This window comes from Triturus cristatus, chromosome 9, assembly GCF_964204655.1.
Source record: "Triturus cristatus chromosome 9, aTriCri1.1, whole genome shotgun sequence".
Classification (NCBI taxonomy): domain Eukaryota; kingdom Metazoa; phylum Chordata; class Amphibia; order Caudata; family Salamandridae; genus Triturus; species Triturus cristatus.
Window position 1 is genome coordinate 121,254,045 of NC_140592.1, and position 16,943 is coordinate 121,270,987.

At 42.3% G+C, this 16,943-nt stretch overlaps 1 long non-coding RNA gene across 1 annotated transcript in view; it reads right to left on the bottom strand.

Moving 5' to 3' along the window:
• Positions 1-16,943, bottom strand: part of LOC146797501 (uncharacterized) — a 211,771-nt gene that overhangs the window by 64,246 nt on the left and 130,582 nt on the right. Inside the window, exon 2 of the long non-coding RNA XR_014968993.1 lies at positions 16,681-16,827. This is a non-coding gene — a long non-coding RNA (uncharacterized LOC146797501). The remainder of the gene's footprint in view (positions 1-16,680; positions 16,828-16,943) is intronic.

Here is a 16,943-nt window from a genome sequence, read left to right on the forward strand (position 1 = left end):
AAGTTCACCAGTCTCTACCCAGCTGATTATAGCCCTTGTGGACCCTCCAACAAACTCTCATAATACTGGGTCTAACAAAGGTGCTCAGGTGGATGGCCCAATTCAATTATTATGTGGTCAGTCCACAAACACTTCTGTGACCCCAATTGAAGTGAGCCCAAAGGCCCAGAATGAGACAAGACCTAAGGAGGGTGCAATTCCAAAGAAGAAGAAGGTTGATACCTTGTCACGGGGTAGAAAACCCAAACAGTCTAAACTGTCTAAATCTACTACTAAATTGGTACCCCGGACTATGGAACAAGCAGAGCCTTCCCCCCTGTGACCTTAACAGACAGCCCTGCCAAGACTGGTAGACAATCCACAGACTTATGTTCCCTTGATTTAGATTTGTTGATAAGGAAATTGAGTTTGGTTATATCCTCTTTTATCCAGCCTGTGGAGCAAAAGCTGAAACACCTAGACGATAGACTGGGAAATATGGAGGCTCTGCTTACGGAAAATATGGGCCTTAGAAAGGATTTTCTAGTTATCCAGAGCCAAGTTAAAGCCTTAGCCATATCAGTTAATGCCCCACAGCCACAACACAAGTCAACACATACAATTGCAAATGATCAAACCATATTGACCTCTACACTGGGATCGACCCTGGCCTCCAGCACAATGGGCATGAAAAATAACCCACCCCGTGTAGATAAGGTGCAACCCTTGCAATTGACAAATCCCGTAAATACCGCAACTTCAGGGAAGGAACTTACAGATCAACTTGGAGAAAAATATACCTCTCGAGACCTGCCATGTATTAACTTACCTCCAGAATGTGCCCCATACGTGGTTATCTTAACGGAGGTCCCTGAGTTGCTGAGTACGAAATTGGAATCATATGAGGAATTGAAAAATAAGACAATGCATTGGTTGAATACCCACAGACCCCTGCCTCGATCTATTCATAGTAAAATTCTGTTTGTCAGAAGGGTGGGGTGGGTGGGTTGTAAACCGAAAAATGTGGGTGGTGATTGTGTAATCATAAATTTTGAGGATCATAGGGCAGTAGACCATGTATGTAGTTGGCAACAGACAAGTACTAACACAACGATTAAATCTCTGAGGTTAGACTATTTTTATCCAACAGATCACGTTTATTCTTTTTTAGATTATAGGAGGCATGACTTGAGGCAACAGCAAGAGGACCCTTGGCATTATGTACATAGTAGTAGGGGGGGCCAACCTAGGGGAGAAGCGATGGGAGTTTTATTAAGTAATAGGTACAGCCTACTTGATCAAGTGGACTGACTCCCGGTGCCCCCTAGTCCCTTTTTGGTTCATCGAATAGCTGCTAATAAAAGGGAAGGAGCTTTGAAGACTACTAGAAGGAAGTATATGGGGGTGGCAAAAGCTGGAACCAATCATCTGTCCCCTACAGAAGCAGGAATGACATACAAGGAAAAAACCCATGTATCTAATGGGAAGTTAGGGGATGATTTACTTACCACTATGATTGACAAATGCACTTTGGAGTTACAACCCCAGACTGCCGATGTACATATAGATTATGAGCTAGTTGGCCCTGGGATGCAAGGCCCTGTTGGGCCCTGCCACAAGGGAAGCCTGGGAAACAAGCAGATATTGCCTACAGGGTCCCTAAAATTTTTATCTTGGAATATAGCGGGCCTTACATCCAATCTAGACAGCCCGGATTGGTGTACATTTATAGATTCCCATGGGATCTGTTTATTTCAGGAAACATGGGCGCCAGGTCCTACTCATAGAGTGGGATATGTAACCTTTGCGGAAAGTGCAGTAAAAGGCGCAAGAGGCAGGCCGTCAGGGGGTTTGTGTATTTGGGTAGGCATCTATCGTGGATTCACGTTAAAAAGGATAGCGACAAATAGTCCTGACCTTACGTGCATCATGTTATCCCATAAGAAAACACCTAAACTGGCTCTGATTAACATCTATTCACGGCCAGTACAATCTGGAGGAACATCTACTACCTTGGATATGCTAACCGCCCTACTGCATTCGCTCGGGGGCGATGTTGTCTTGTTGATTGGAGGTGATTTCAACTGCCACTTTGAACCACTACAAGGGGTGCCTCCAATCACAAAGGCTTTAGACGAAATCTGGTCAGTCCCACCCCCCAAGGCCTATCCCGCAAAAAATTGGTCAGCTTTAGTCCTTCAGCTGACCTCCCTTACCCATACATTCTCTGTTAGAGCTTGCAATGGTCGATTCAAGAGTGATACCCCAGCTCAGTTCACCTATAATGGTATGGGGCACACATCTGTGATAGACTATTTTTTGGTGAGTTTGGTATCTTGGCCAAAAATGTTAGACTTTAGCGTTCCCACTCGTATAGAAAGCGACCACAATCCTTTGATAATCGAGATGGATTTCCAATTAATCAGTGGGGATTATACCATAGCCAGCACCCCAAGTAGCGACTTAAGACTAGAGCAAGGTGGGAGAAGAATTCGATGGGCGGCGGCGAAATTATCTATCGAAACAATGGCTAATTTATACCGAGATGTTACCCCCCCTGCTCGAAAGGGCTAATCTTACCCTTAACCATGTTTTAAATACAGATATGAATATAATTGCTGATATCCATAGTGAAATGGTCGCTTTATTAAAGGATACCTTCTATAAGAAAGGCCCGGTTAAACCTAGATTATGCCATGGTGACAACCCATGGTTTAACAGAGGTTGTAGGGACGCGAAAATTGCGCTATTACTGGCTTTAAGCCAAGGTAATAGACACTGTATTATTGAAGCCAGACAAGTATATAAGAACTTGCTAAAAAATGCAAAATTAGAATGGGAGGCAGACCATTGGGTTGCTATTACATCTGCACTCGTGGCAAAGGACTCAAGGACCTTTTGGAACCTTGTCCACACTGGAAAATCAGAAGGAAGGTCCGCAATTGTTCCAAACATATCCGAAGAAGCCTGGTCTACCTATTTTAAAGATCTTTATTCTCTCTCTCCCTCATGCACTAGTGAAGCTCCTTTGAGCCTTTTGGCTCCGAATCCTATGTGGCCAGTACAACCGTTCTCATTGGAGGAAGTAAAGTTGGCCATTTTAAGTATCCAGCCTAACAAAGCGCCAGGACTCGATAGGATCCCGGGTGATTTATACAGAGACGAACCAGTAGTCTGGGGCCCTTATCTTTTGTTTTTGTTTAATACGATACTGCAGGGGCTACTATTGCCTAGTACCTGGCTAGGGGCGGAGATAATTCCAATATATAAGAAGGACTCTCCGCTCCAACCTTCTAATTACAGGCCAATTAGCCTTATTGATGTAACCCAAAAAATCTACGCCAGGGTATTGTTACAACGTCTACAGACTTGGTCTAGCGATAACAATATTCTGACACCGCTTCAGGCAGGATTCAGGGCCAAAACATCAACAATTGACCAACCATTCCGGCTGCAAGTGCTCTACTGGAAGCATGTGGTCTTGGATGGGGGTAGTCTTTATCTTACATTTGTCGGCCTAAAGTCGGCATTTGATATGGTGGATCGGAACCAGCTATGGACCATTCTACTAGCAATGGGTGTTCCACCATACCTATGCTACCAGCTTAAAATCCTACACGAGGGTACATTTGCGAGAATACGCTTTGGTAAGCAAGGCCAACTAAATGGAGCCTTCCCGATTGAGAAAGGTGTTAGGCAGGGCTGTGTCCTTGCTCCGACCCTATTCTCTCTTTTCCTCAACGGGCTTATCGAAGATCTCTTAGCTAAAAATGACATTGACTCCCCCAAATTGGGCGCCCGAAGATTTCCTGCCTTAATGTTTGCGGACGACACGCTTTTGCTTTCAAAATCCCCTATGGGGATGCAGCGTGTGCTAGACCAATTTTCTAAATTCTGTACAAAAAGGAATCTGGTGGTTAATATAAATAAGACTAAGTACATGGTCTTCAATGCAAACACTGTTAACTGCCCCCACCCAATGATGGATGGCAGACCCCTTCAAAGGGTCCCAACCTTTGAATATTTGGGTTTGACCCTTAATGACAAAATGGGTTGGGGTCCGCAAGTGGCCAAGGCCAATTTAAGATTAACCCAAGCAGCTGGGGGAATTTTAAAAGTACAAAAGAATTGCACTCATAAATTAATAAGTGCCCCCCTTGAAATTTTTAAAGTTCAAGCTAGGGCATCATCCCTGTACGGGGCAGAACTCTGGGGACACACACCAGTAAGCAGCCTACCAATAACGGAAAATAATTTTATAAGACAACTACTGGACTTGCCAAAAAGCACTCCGTTAGTCTCGCTAAGACTCGACCTAAATATTTGCCCAATTGCAGAAGTTATTGCTGTTCGGCCTTTACTTTATTGGAAGCGCCTGTGGAGCACTTACGAGCTGGCAAACTATAAGGAGGAGCTTAAAGTTGTTATGGCTTCATTAGGATCTGGTAGGATCCCTTGGTTGGTATTCGTAAAACAGTCACTTATATCGACTGGGCTTGAGGAACTCTGGCTAAATCCTGAAGTTTCCTGCCCAGCCATTTCAAAGAAAACTATGACAAGTACTGTTAAAGAAACCAACCTAAGGAATCTCTTTCGTACAATAAAAACTCCAAGCTTAACTGACACTTTTTTGGACGTTAAGTCCTCTTATAGCTTTGAGCCTGAGATTGATACAATACAACCTACCTTAGCTAAGAAGCGTTACCTACAATTTTGATATGGCACGCTGCCTCTTTTTTATAATATTGATAGGTGGAAGGGGGGACCAGTACGCGCCTGTCCAGGCTGTCGAACAGAGGAAGAAACTCCTGTACATGTTATCCTTTTCTGCCCAGTCTATGCCCGCATCAGGAAGAAATGGATAATCCAGCTGTGTAAAAATTTGGGTATAAAGCAATACCTGCCCTTCTTTAGGATATTAAAAACTGACACTGATGCAGTGATTGTCTCTGCAGTAGCCAAGTACTTACACACAATGTGGTTAACTCGAAAGAACCTGATAATTAATGCTGCTTCACAATAATATCAAGCCACATGAACACAGAGAGAATAGAAAACCTTTTATCTTTTTAGAATGATCACTGTTTTTATTAATTTTTAGAGTATTGAAAAATATTTAAATTTTTTAAAGAAAAAAAAAATGTCAAACAACAAACTAACTTCTGAGATTATATGTATGGAATGGATTATCTGATTTGTTGCATTGTTGTGTATTTTTTATGTACTTTTATGGTTAATTCAACCGCAATAAAGTTTAAAGAAGAAGAAGAAGGAATTCCATAGAGCGTATTATCAAGCCCATTATCGCAGTTTCAGTGGCAGTTTTCTGCCGCTAGTGCGGCGATAGTTTTATCTCCTGTCTTGATAATATGCCCCTTAGTCTGAGGGGCTGAGAGATGCGCTCGAGGCTTATGCAGCATTGAGGCTCTGCTTCAATGGCGATAAATGCAGTGCTCCTTACACTGAAGATGTTGCAAAAACCTCATCCTTAGAGTTTGGTGGCTTAGAGGCCTCAATGCTTAGTGTGCAGGGCCTGCAATATTGCAATGAATCATACCATAGCATGCTTAAGATGGCCAAGAAAAGTTCAAAGAGACTGTAGAGAAGGGACAACGATTTGTTAAAATGTATACAGAAATATGACAAGATGACAGAGTCTGTAAGTATGTTAGTCACCAGTTTGCAGCAAGACCATATAATTCAGAAGTACAGGCATCACCAAGGTATGTTGTGTTTAGATTCATTTAGCAGGTCAGTCAACCTCCTGGCACCAGGCAACTGCCACATTATCACAGCGTACTGTGAATATTCAGATGGAGATGTAACACTGTAGTAGGGATGTGAGGCATGGGCTAGTTCAAGGTGCAACAACCGTAGACAATATACAAACCTGAAACATTTCAAGAACTGGCAATCTAGGGTTATGGAAATGGTTTCAAGCTTTAAAAGCCTCTCTATGGCATATGTAATTAAGGGGCATATTATCAAGGAGGGCGTTAAAAATTATCGCCGTTTTAGCGGAAGAAAACTGCCGCTAAAGCGGCGATAATGGGCTTGATAATATGCCCTGGAGAATTCCAATAGAAGCCCATGTTCTGGTGTGAACATGGGCTTCTATTGGAATTATCAAGGGTATATTATCAAGCCCATTATCGCCGCTTTAGCGGCAGTTTTCTGCCGCTAAACCGGCAATCATTTTTAACGGCGCCCTTCATAATATGCCCCCAATTTTCTACACACACAAAGGCATATATCTGGTACTGATGAGTCTGGTACTCCTCAAACTCTTACAACATCGAGAACTAGTGGGAGTAGAGACAGAAAAAAACACTAGTTATGTTTTACTTTATGAACAATGTTTTTCATTTTAATTTGCACTTCCTTCCACTGCAAAGCATAGCTAGGAGGCAAACAAGCAAGAGTGTGGAAGCTACCACATCTGTCTTGGAGATCCAGCTTTTTTCACATGCGCAGACTTATTTGGGTCACCATGTTTAAAGTAGCCTCCCATACTAGCAAATAGAAAAAGAGCTGCCAAATACTAAGAAACACATATTTGAAAATAGCTGATAATCAGGGCAAACTAAATAAAAAGGTCACATTTTGGTATACCCCCCGCTGATGGATGCACATGGATATACATAATGCACAGCACAAACCATAACAAAATGAGAACCTCTGGTATACTAGGATAGGTCTCCTAAAATTGTAATCAGTGGAAAAACAGAAAAGGATATATTCTGCCCTCATACAACATAAGCGAGATGCTTGTTGTGTCTCGGCTCGCATATTGTACGGGCCGGATTATTGTGCATAGGCCTGCAGAGATGCAGGACACACCACTGGTTAAAGGTGTATTAATGATGACACCGACACAATGTTTCTGTAATTAGCCCCTGGCTCGGGTCTCCGTATAGTGACCTCACCCCGGCCGGGGTCTTCTCGCATCACGTGGTGCGGTAACAACCATTGTCATCACAATTCACAGTGGACAATGTTGACTACCTTGTGTTTGGGACTACAAATGTAACATTTCCCAATGCACCTGTTGCGTCACAGGTGTGTCACTACATTCCCCCCCAAATAACAATGAAATGGAAAGTTACTGGTAACAGCACAACACTAAGACAATGTCCACATTATATATTGACTTGCCATTCAATATATAAAATGAGGCCTGCACAGAAAAGCGTTCCTCCCATATTATATTCACATAACTGAGACAGAAAACGTTACCTGATACCACACATGTGATACACCAATCTACAACAGTTAGTCCTTCAGTCTCATTGAGGGCTTAGGAGTACTAGACAGACTGTGTCTCGTGCAAACGCTACGTCCATCCGGCCCACTGTGTAACAGAGTAGAGGAACAATTCCCCTGGAATTCAGTTCCACTAGGACTCTGCTCTGGCAGACTGCCTTACGAAGAGTCCATTTACCCAGAGTCCTCAGTTTCATCATTGGCTGAAGATAATACGTCTTCACTCTGTGGCTGTCCTTGTCAATGATGAAAACGTTTGAAATCTGACACGTTCCGATTAATGGTTTCAACCCCACGTCTCACAGTGATATGGGTGTCCTTCCAATGGATGATGGTCCAAGGATTTAACTCAAACAGCAGTTGAAATTTGCTACCAGGGCATGGATCCTGCACCAACACCATATCACCCACCTGAAAGTCTGACCTCCTCGCCCGTTGACAACGACTTACTTGATCATTAGACTTTTGAAGCCTTCCATAGACTTGGTGTTCATCAAGAGGATCTGGTAACCACTGGGGATGGTGCGGAATTTATTCCACAATGACTTGGCCCATGGAGAGGTGCTCTGGCCCTGGCCCATGGTGGAATGCGGGGACTGCCGATACTCCCTAAGGAATGAGTAAATTGCAAGTTCAAGAAGTTGGTGACTCGCATAGGCGATCCGAATGAGCTTGCTCAGAGGGTGCATAAATCTTTCAGCCTCACCATTTGCCTGGATCACATCGGTGTGATCTTCTTGTGATTGATCCTCAGGGATACCAAATAGTTTGCCATCTCTTGCCCATGAAATGGAGGGCCATTATCAGTTTGCAGTTCTTTCAGCAGTCCTTGAGAGGCCATTACTTTCTCCAGGTTAGGTATCACATTACTGGCGCTCAAAGAGGGCATGACTTCTATCTCTGGATACTTGGAGTAGTCGTCAATCATCACAAACATATGTCTCCCATCCAGAAAACTCCCAAAATCCAGACTAACACATAGCCAGGGACTTCACGGTCCTCTTTTAGTTACTACCAGTGATGGCGGGTTGGCCTGTGAGGGACATGGGTATGACCAAGCGGTGTCCTCTCAACCGGCACCCACTTGGGTCACCACTCAATTCCTGGCAAATGTGATATAATCCTTCCATGACACGTTGCGCCTCCAGGGTAGTCGTCGTCCAGTCCTACTTAAAATGGTGCCAATTGTTGCTTTGCACTGGCTCTAGAGCTTTCTGAAAACATGCATCCTGGCTGGTTGCTTGGCATAGGTCCTCCATGGATAGGGGAAGAGGACAGGAACGGGCTGCCACATGCCAGACATACTCCTTCGTCTCATCAGCTTCCGCTTCTTCCTCTGGAGTAGCCGCTCTGGGATGTCTTAAAAAATTGTCTGCTGAGTTATCAGATCCAGCACTGTGCTTTACCTGGCAATTGTACTCTTGAAGCTGGAGCATCCACTTTTCGATCCTGGGAGTAGGTTTGGCAGCAGTGTCTTTAAATAGCAGAATGAGCGGTCTGTGGTCTGTGGTCACTGTAAATGAGGTGTCATATACTTATAGGTGAAAGTGGCGACACCCCCAGTGGATTGCTATTGCTTCCTCTTCAATTTGAAAGTATCTTTGCTTAGTGTTTGTCAGTGAGCGGATTGCGATTGCTACTGGGACCCAATCATCATCTCTAAACGACTGCTGCATTAGTACGGCTCCCAGACTTTTGGTGCCTGCATCTACCACAATGGTGGTGTTCTCACAAGGGTCGAATTAGGCCAGTGTGGTCCCATCTGAGAGGGCATCTTTAGTGGCCTGAAACGCAGCTTCTTGGGCAGGGCCCCAGGACCAGGTAACGGATACTTTGGTGAGTTGACGCAAGGGTTGCGTCAATGTAGTGAGGCCCCAATGAAAAGGTCGCAGTAGTTGACCATCCTTAAACAACTCCGTATTTCAGTTACAGTGGCTGGAGTGGGGGCTTCCTTAATGTCTCTGACTTTATCTGGATCTGGTGTTACTCCTGAAGCCGAGAACACATACCCAAAGAAGTGTAGCTTTTGTTGTTAGAACTCACGTTTGTTGGGTCAAACCAAACTCTTGAATCTTTTCCCGGACTGCCTTCAACCGGATGTTATGTTCAGGAACCATTGTGGCATAGATCAAAATATCACTGACAATAACAACACCAAGGAGATCATTCATAAGTTCCTAAAAGTATTCTGAAACACCTCAGCCGCACTTGAAATGCCAAAACTGAAATGCTTGTATGGCCTCAGGCCAACATGAGTTGAAAATGCTATGATGTACAGGGACTCCTTGTCCGGGACCACCTGGTGATATCCTGAGCCGAGGTCTAATTTGTGGAACCACCTAGCGCCACTTAATTCTCCAATCAAGTCATCTTTTGTGGGTGTGAGATGCCGCTCCCTTTTTATCGCTACATTGGGCAGGTGCATGTCCACACATATTCTCACTTCGCCAGTCTGATTCAGTTTCCGGGTCACCACAATGGGTAAGTCCCTGGGTGTGGGTCACGTCACCTTCTCGATTATGCCAGCAGCCTCCAACTTGGCCAATTCCTTTTCCACTAATAGCCGCATGTGAAAGGCGATACATCGATGATGTAGAGCTATGGGCTGCACCGACTTGTCAATATGCAGATGGATCTCTTTGCTTTTCAGGCACCTAATCCTGTCAAATACTGCAGGGAATTGAGACAGAAGATGGGTGATAGCTTCCTGGTGGATCCCAAAAGCGAATGTTACAATGCCCAGATCGTCAGCTGCCCTGCAAGCTAGGTGCATACCATGGCCGCCATTTCGGCAGCCATGATGCCAAAGCCCACCCTCACCTGCTCAGCCATCTCCTTCTGGCACTCCAGCACACGGCGTTGGAAGGCCATGTGTTGTTCCTGGAGGTCTTGGGAGGGTGCCGGGGCTGTGGGTGCCTCCTGCTGGGTGGTTTGGGTGGGGTCTCTATCGATGTAGCTGGGCTGCCCTAAGCCTGGAGGTGAGTGGCGGATGAGGTCAATGATGTCTTGGATGGTTTGGGCGTCGATGCTGACATTGTCCTCCTCGTCATCCATGAAGAGTGGCTGGGACTGCTCTGCAGGAGGTGTTGACGGTGCCCCTGCGATGTGAAGGGGAGATGGTGTATTACAATGTGTCCACATGTGTGTAGATGCATGGTACAGGTTGACATTCAGACAGCATAACATTGTACATTGTGACAGTCTGTAGATCTGGGCGATGACCCAGAGTCATTGTGGGTGTGCACTGTGCTCTGCTTGATTGTGCATGTGTGCCATTGTGCCCAGGGCGGATCGGCAGTTTGGTAGGAGACAGGAGATCTGGTTTGATTCATTCTCTAGTGAAGATTTGTGCATTTCAGAGGTAGGGGTTATAGTTTGGAGGTTATTCGGGTTTATATTTCTGTGATTCGGTTGGAAAGTTTTGTATGGGTTGATGGGGACTGGGACAATAGGGAATACTTTATTATTTGATATGGGGAAAGTAGGGGTTTCGTAGAGACTTAGTAAGGTTTGGATTTCCAAGTCCATTAGATAGTTGGGGTGTTTGCGTGTACGTAAGTGTCTATTCATCAGAGACTGTGGGATAGTTTTTATCATGTTGTTGGCTGCAGCTAGAAAGTTTTGAATATGATTGAATTTAGAGAGGGAGTTTTCTGCGAGTTGTAAGATGTTTCTGATTTCTAGAATAACGTTTTGTAGGTTCCGGGATGTACGTTTCGTCTGGGTTTTGAGAGAGTCTAGTCCAGATTGGTAAGAGGGGGGAGGCCGGATTGGCACACAGAGAGGGCTGGGGATGATGATAGTATTGCTGGGGGGTTCGCTGCCTGTGATGGCAGTGTAGTAGGTTAGAGGGGTTGGGGAAGAGGTAGTATAAAATGAATGGGGAGTGCTCGGCTTTGGGGCTTTTTTATGATTTGCTAGGATAGACTTGTCGTGATGAATATCTCCGGCGGTCGGGGAAAGGTTGTGGAGGGGGTAGGGGGATATGGCGATAGCGGTGGTGGTAGGACGTGGGAATGAGGAGGGTCGAAGATTGGGTATTAAAGGCAGAGCGTTGTTGTTGCTTCTAGTGATAGTTCTGTGTGGGGTGGCCGTGATGTGACTTCTAAAGGAGATGAGTTGTTATTAATTCTTTCGAAGGTTCTAGGTGAAGGTGAGGGTTGGTGAGAATCTGGAGAAATAGGGATAGAGGGAATGGTTAGGTCCTGGGGACATTGGGAGGAATGTTGGTGGGGTTTTAGAGTGGGAAAGTATTTGTCGAATAATTCTAGGTCCTTGTTGGCTGCTTGAATAAGAACAGTGCCATTTTTGTAGGAAGTTGTATAAAGGGTGGCTCTAAGGTTTTGTGCGGGTGTTGTAATAATCCTGGTTCCGTAGGGAATATTTTTATTGCCATGGATGGTTAGTAGCTTGGAGAAGGCAGTTCGCCATTTGGCCATTTTTCTAGTGAAGAATATAAGGTAATTGATTAATACACCTTTCTTAGCTTTAACGGAGGAGTCGAGGAACAGTGTTTCAGGGTTATTTCTGAGAAGGTTGTATTTGAAGGTTTTAGAGGCATCTTTAGATAGATTGGGGGTGATATTGAATAGCATATGCGTTGTTTCCTGCTGGTATCATGTGTTGTCCAGCCATTATGTGCTATTCCTTGATCTAGGTGGAAGGGCCGGTTCGTACTCCTTTTGAAGAGTAGCTGGGACAAAGTATTTCAAGGGGGGAGGTGAGGGAGTGGAGCAGGCCAGTGGGGAGGGAATATGTTTGGCGATAAATTAGAGAGGAATAATGAGAGGGGGGCTGCACAGAGAATCTAGTTAGTCTAAGTAGGCAGAGGAGATAGTATGGCAGAGCCATTACAAGATGGCTGCTGCTTTACACATTGTGGCTGATGGAGGTATTTCAGGCCTTTGTAAGTACGAAGTGGAAGTCCTTTGTCACTTTTTACTGTTGTAGGATTCGGACTCCTGTGTCCTGGGAAAGAGGAGGAAAATGGCCCAAGCCAGGGAATGGCTGCCTGTTTGTAGGCGAGCCATTGGGAGGGAATTGAGTCTCCAGTTTTGCAATTATTTTTGTCACTTGAGAGACCCTTCCATTTTTTATATTTATTTTTGTTGCTTGAGAGAGCTCCCTGTGGTCACAAATGTAACATATTTAACATATTAATTGTAAGGGAAGAAGAATATATTAAGGTTATAACCATCAAGCTGTATATAAAGAAAAAATATATGTACTATGTAGACAAATAAAGGGATGTCGGTGGAGAGCAATATATAATTACTCAATGATACTAAAGTAGGAGCATGAATAATAAATGATTTACAGTATAAGCATTACAGTCAGTCTAGGACACTTGATAGAGGTATAAGTGTACAATATCTACTAACCATCTGGAAAAAGAAGGAAGAAAAGGGTGAGGTTAAGGTGGTTTCCGTATATCATCTGATACAGTAATAACTTGAACAATAGAAGAGGCACATAAAGATAAGTATTTGGTCAATGGAAGCTATAAGAGGTCTCTTTTAATCGCTAGAGATATGGGAGAGACATATTTAGTGTCTAATCAATGATGAAAACATACAGAATTCCACCAGGATCTAAAAGTAAGTTTATCAGCTTGTTTCCAATTTGAAGTTATTAAATGAAAAGCAACAGATAACAATATATCTAGCAGCTTAGAATTTGATGGTGACTGTGGCCATTTGGGCGACAAAGTGCCTAGGAATATATTGGCTAGAGAAAAGGGGACATTAACTTTGAAAATCTTCTTAACATGTGTCCAAACTGACTGCCAAAACTGATGAATGTGGGGCATTCAAATAACATGTGTTTTTAAATCAACATTAGAGCAGGGACAGGAACAACAAGTAGAAGAAGTGTTTGTTGAAAAAGATGCTAAAGTCATTGGAGAAAAAACCACTAGTTGGTAAACAAAATAAAGATTTTGTGTGGTGTTAGCAGCTCGAGAAGTTTTTTGGAAGCTTAGACCAGAACTTATCCCATGTTTCAGTTGGCCAACATTGTGAGAAATCCTTTTCCCAGGCAAATTTGATTTGAGTCTGTCTGAGGGTAATTGTAAAGTCTTGTATATAGTGGAACCAGAAGGGGAGGTGTCTAATAGTGGAGAAAGAGTGATACATTTGCAGTGGGATTGGAAGTATTTGGTAGCATAAGCAGATATTGGTTGAGGGAGGGATATAAAAGATCATATTGTGATTTAAAATTAACTGGGAAGGAACATTTTTGAAGGTCAGTAAACAAAAGAGGTTTATCATCAAATAGAAGTGGAGAGATCCATCGTAAACCCTAGAATGCCATTTTTTCCAATAAATGGTGTAATTTTTAATTCGGATTGAATTATTGTGCCAAATGGGTTGTCATTGATAAGAATTAAATGAGGGATAAGATGATGGTAGGAGAGGAGCCAAAAGTTTACCCGAGTGAGAAAGAGTTGGAGGTCAAAATAATGAGATATTAGTAGTGAAGCCAAGAATCTCCTGAAAATCCAAGTGGGAAATAACAGATTTCTCTATTTGTAACCACGGGGGAGAATATGTGGGGAGTTCCGAAGAGAGCCAGCGGGCAGCTTGTTTTAGAGAAAAAGCAGAATGATATGTTTTGAAATCGGGTAATCTAAGACCTCCGTTGGATTTATCCTTTTTTAAGGAAGTTAAAGTAATACGAGGGGTTTGTTTTTCCATGGAAATTTTGTTAAGAGAGAATCTATTTTCTTAAACTAATATCCAGCGAACCAGAACCATAGATATAATGTATAAAATCAGAGGGGCGAGCATCATTTTATTCAAATCCATTCGGCCCCACCAGGAGAGAAAAAGAAGAATGCTAGCGTGTAATAGTATCATTTAGTGTTTTGATAATGTGATCAAAATGTAATTTTAATGTTTCAGGAATTGTCGTGGAAAACCACAGACCCAAATATTTTATTTTAGAGGGTTGGCAAGAGAAGCCTGAGTAGTGAAACAGATGTTTTTGACTGCAACATTTAACAGCAGGACCTCACATTTATCAGTATTGAGTCGATAACCTCATAGAAGGGAAAAAGTATTAACTTGTTGGAAAAAGGGTGAAGGGAGGTTTCAGGTTTAGAACAATGTAGGAGAATGTCATCAGCGTAAACAGACATTTTAACCTGATGAGGACCAAATTCAAAGCCTGAAATACAAGTATCCTGCCTGATTTTAGTTCGAAAGGGTTCTAACGCAATGACAAACAATAGGGTGATAATGGACACACTTGTCGTAAGGGGAAATAATATAATGTTTTACCGTTAACAAAAATTGAAGCTGTGGGGCCAGAGTATAGCAGAGAATTTAGTGAAATCAATTCAGGTGGAAAACAATCCATCTAAATGCATGAAACATAAATTCCTATTAAAAGCTTTTTCTGCATCTAAAGCAATAGCAGCTATAGGATGACCTAAAGATGAAGCCTTGCTAAGGACATTGAAGAAGACTCGAGAAATGTCAGAGGCTAGTCGCCCTTTAACAAAGCCAGATTATTCAAGGCCTATCAGATTAGGGTAAAATGGGGTCAATGCGCAAAGCTAGGATCTTGGCAAAGATCTTATAGTCAGTATTAACTAGAGAGATGGGGCGATCATTCTTACAGAGAGAGAGATCTTTATTTTCTTTTGGAATTAAGCAAATCATGGCTTCTTGGAAAGTCCCTTGAGATGCACCTTTACGAATAAAAGATTTAAATAGAAGTAAAAGATTGGGTAGGAGAGGTTTTGCAAAATTATCATAAAATTCAATTGTAAAGCCATCAGACACAGGGGCCTTTCCTCGACGTAATCATGAGACTTCTTGGGTAATTTCCGTTAAAGAAATATCAGCTCCTAATGAGTCAAGATCAATGTGATGGGAAGGTGGAGAAGGAATGGGCAGAAAATATGCAGAGAGGTCAGACTGTACTCGTTGCGTTCCTGGAGAGTATACGTTTTTATAGAAAGATTTTGTTTTATTTAAAATATCATTATCTTTAAAGAAAAGAGTTCCTGCAGGGGCGTGCAAAGATTTTATCTTAGTTCTGTCTGTTTTTATTTTTAAATAATTAGCTAACTATTTCCCCATTTTATTCTGACCCCCATAGTACAGAGTACTACTTTTCAATAGATAAGAAGAGGCAGCATCCGTAGATAACCTGTTAAAAGTGATTTTAGCATCAATAAGATTTTTCAAAGAAGAGTCATCATTGGAGTGATAGTAAGTATATTCAAGCTGTTTGATTCTACTAAGTAGTTGGGTTGACTGGGCATCTAAGGATTTATTTTTTGTGAGACAAAATTTATTATAAAACCCATGGCAGCTGTTTTGAAGGAATCCCATATCATTACGAAAGACGACTCTGGGATTGAATTTATAGAAAAAATTCAGAGATGAAGGAACTGAATTGTTGGCTAAAATTAGGATCTAAGAGTAAGGAATTATTAAAGCGCCATCTGCCTGGATGTGGTAAAAAAGCGATAAGGTCCAAATCCACGTGCACTGGAGCGTAATCTGATATTAACATCGATCCTATCTCAGCTTGAAAAGCATGTTGAGCTAAAGATTTACTCAGAAAAATATATTCAATGCGGGATTGTGAGTGATGTGGTGCTGAATAAATAGTGTATTCCTGAAGGTCTGGGTGACAGAGTCACCATATATCAACTAACGATTTGCGGTGTATAGTGGAAGTAAAGTGGGAGAGCATTTTATTGGGTACAAACTTAACAGTCGAATCCCTATCCAATATGGGATCATGAATTTGGTTACAGTTACCACCAAATATAAAATAGTCATCATCGAATAAAAGCATTTTGTCAGAGATCTTTGTCTAAAAAACCTTGTCAACAGAGACAGGGCCATATACATTGAAGATAACTAAAGGTATCTTATCAATAAGAAGTTTACCAACAACCCATCGACCTTCAAAATCACATTCTTGATGAGCAATCAAAACATGCAACTTTTTATGGCAAAGAATCAGGACCCTGTTTTTCTTACCTGAAGCAGGAGAATTGAACACATGACCCACACAACTTTTTTTCAGTTTGGAAGCTTCAGACTCAGAAAGATGTGATTCATGCAGCAGTGCAATATCAGTTTTTAACTTGGCCTGATGAGATAACACCCGTTGTCTTTTAATAAGATTACCCAGTCCTTTGACATTCCAGATAGTAACCCGGAAGGTAACGTAATGATAAGAACATATGGTTACAGTAGCGATACTATGACTAGAAGAAATCAAATATGAAAAATGAAAGATATAAATAGATCATTTGTTTGATAAGAAAAAAAGAAGAAAAAGAATGATATAGTAAACAATAGAGAGCAGAAAGTAATAAAAAAAGACCCACATAGAAAAACATGAACAAAGGGAAAAGGAGACAAATAAAAAATAGACTGTATGAATCATGCGGATGATGACTGAAGAACATACCTACAAAACACAAAGACGATATGGGGGTTGCGACACCAGGAGACGATGATGACAGCACACGAGTTCATTGGATATCAGGGTAACCTTGGATGGATACGAATATCAATAATGAAGGAGACCATATAGGAGATGGGGGATGAAGTACACCTGTATTAAGAAAAAGAGAAATAGTATGGATTAATACTTTTATACAGAAGAGAAGAAGGGAAAAAGGAGAAAAGAGACTAAAGAAAAGCATTGCAAAAGTGAATCAAGAATGAGAC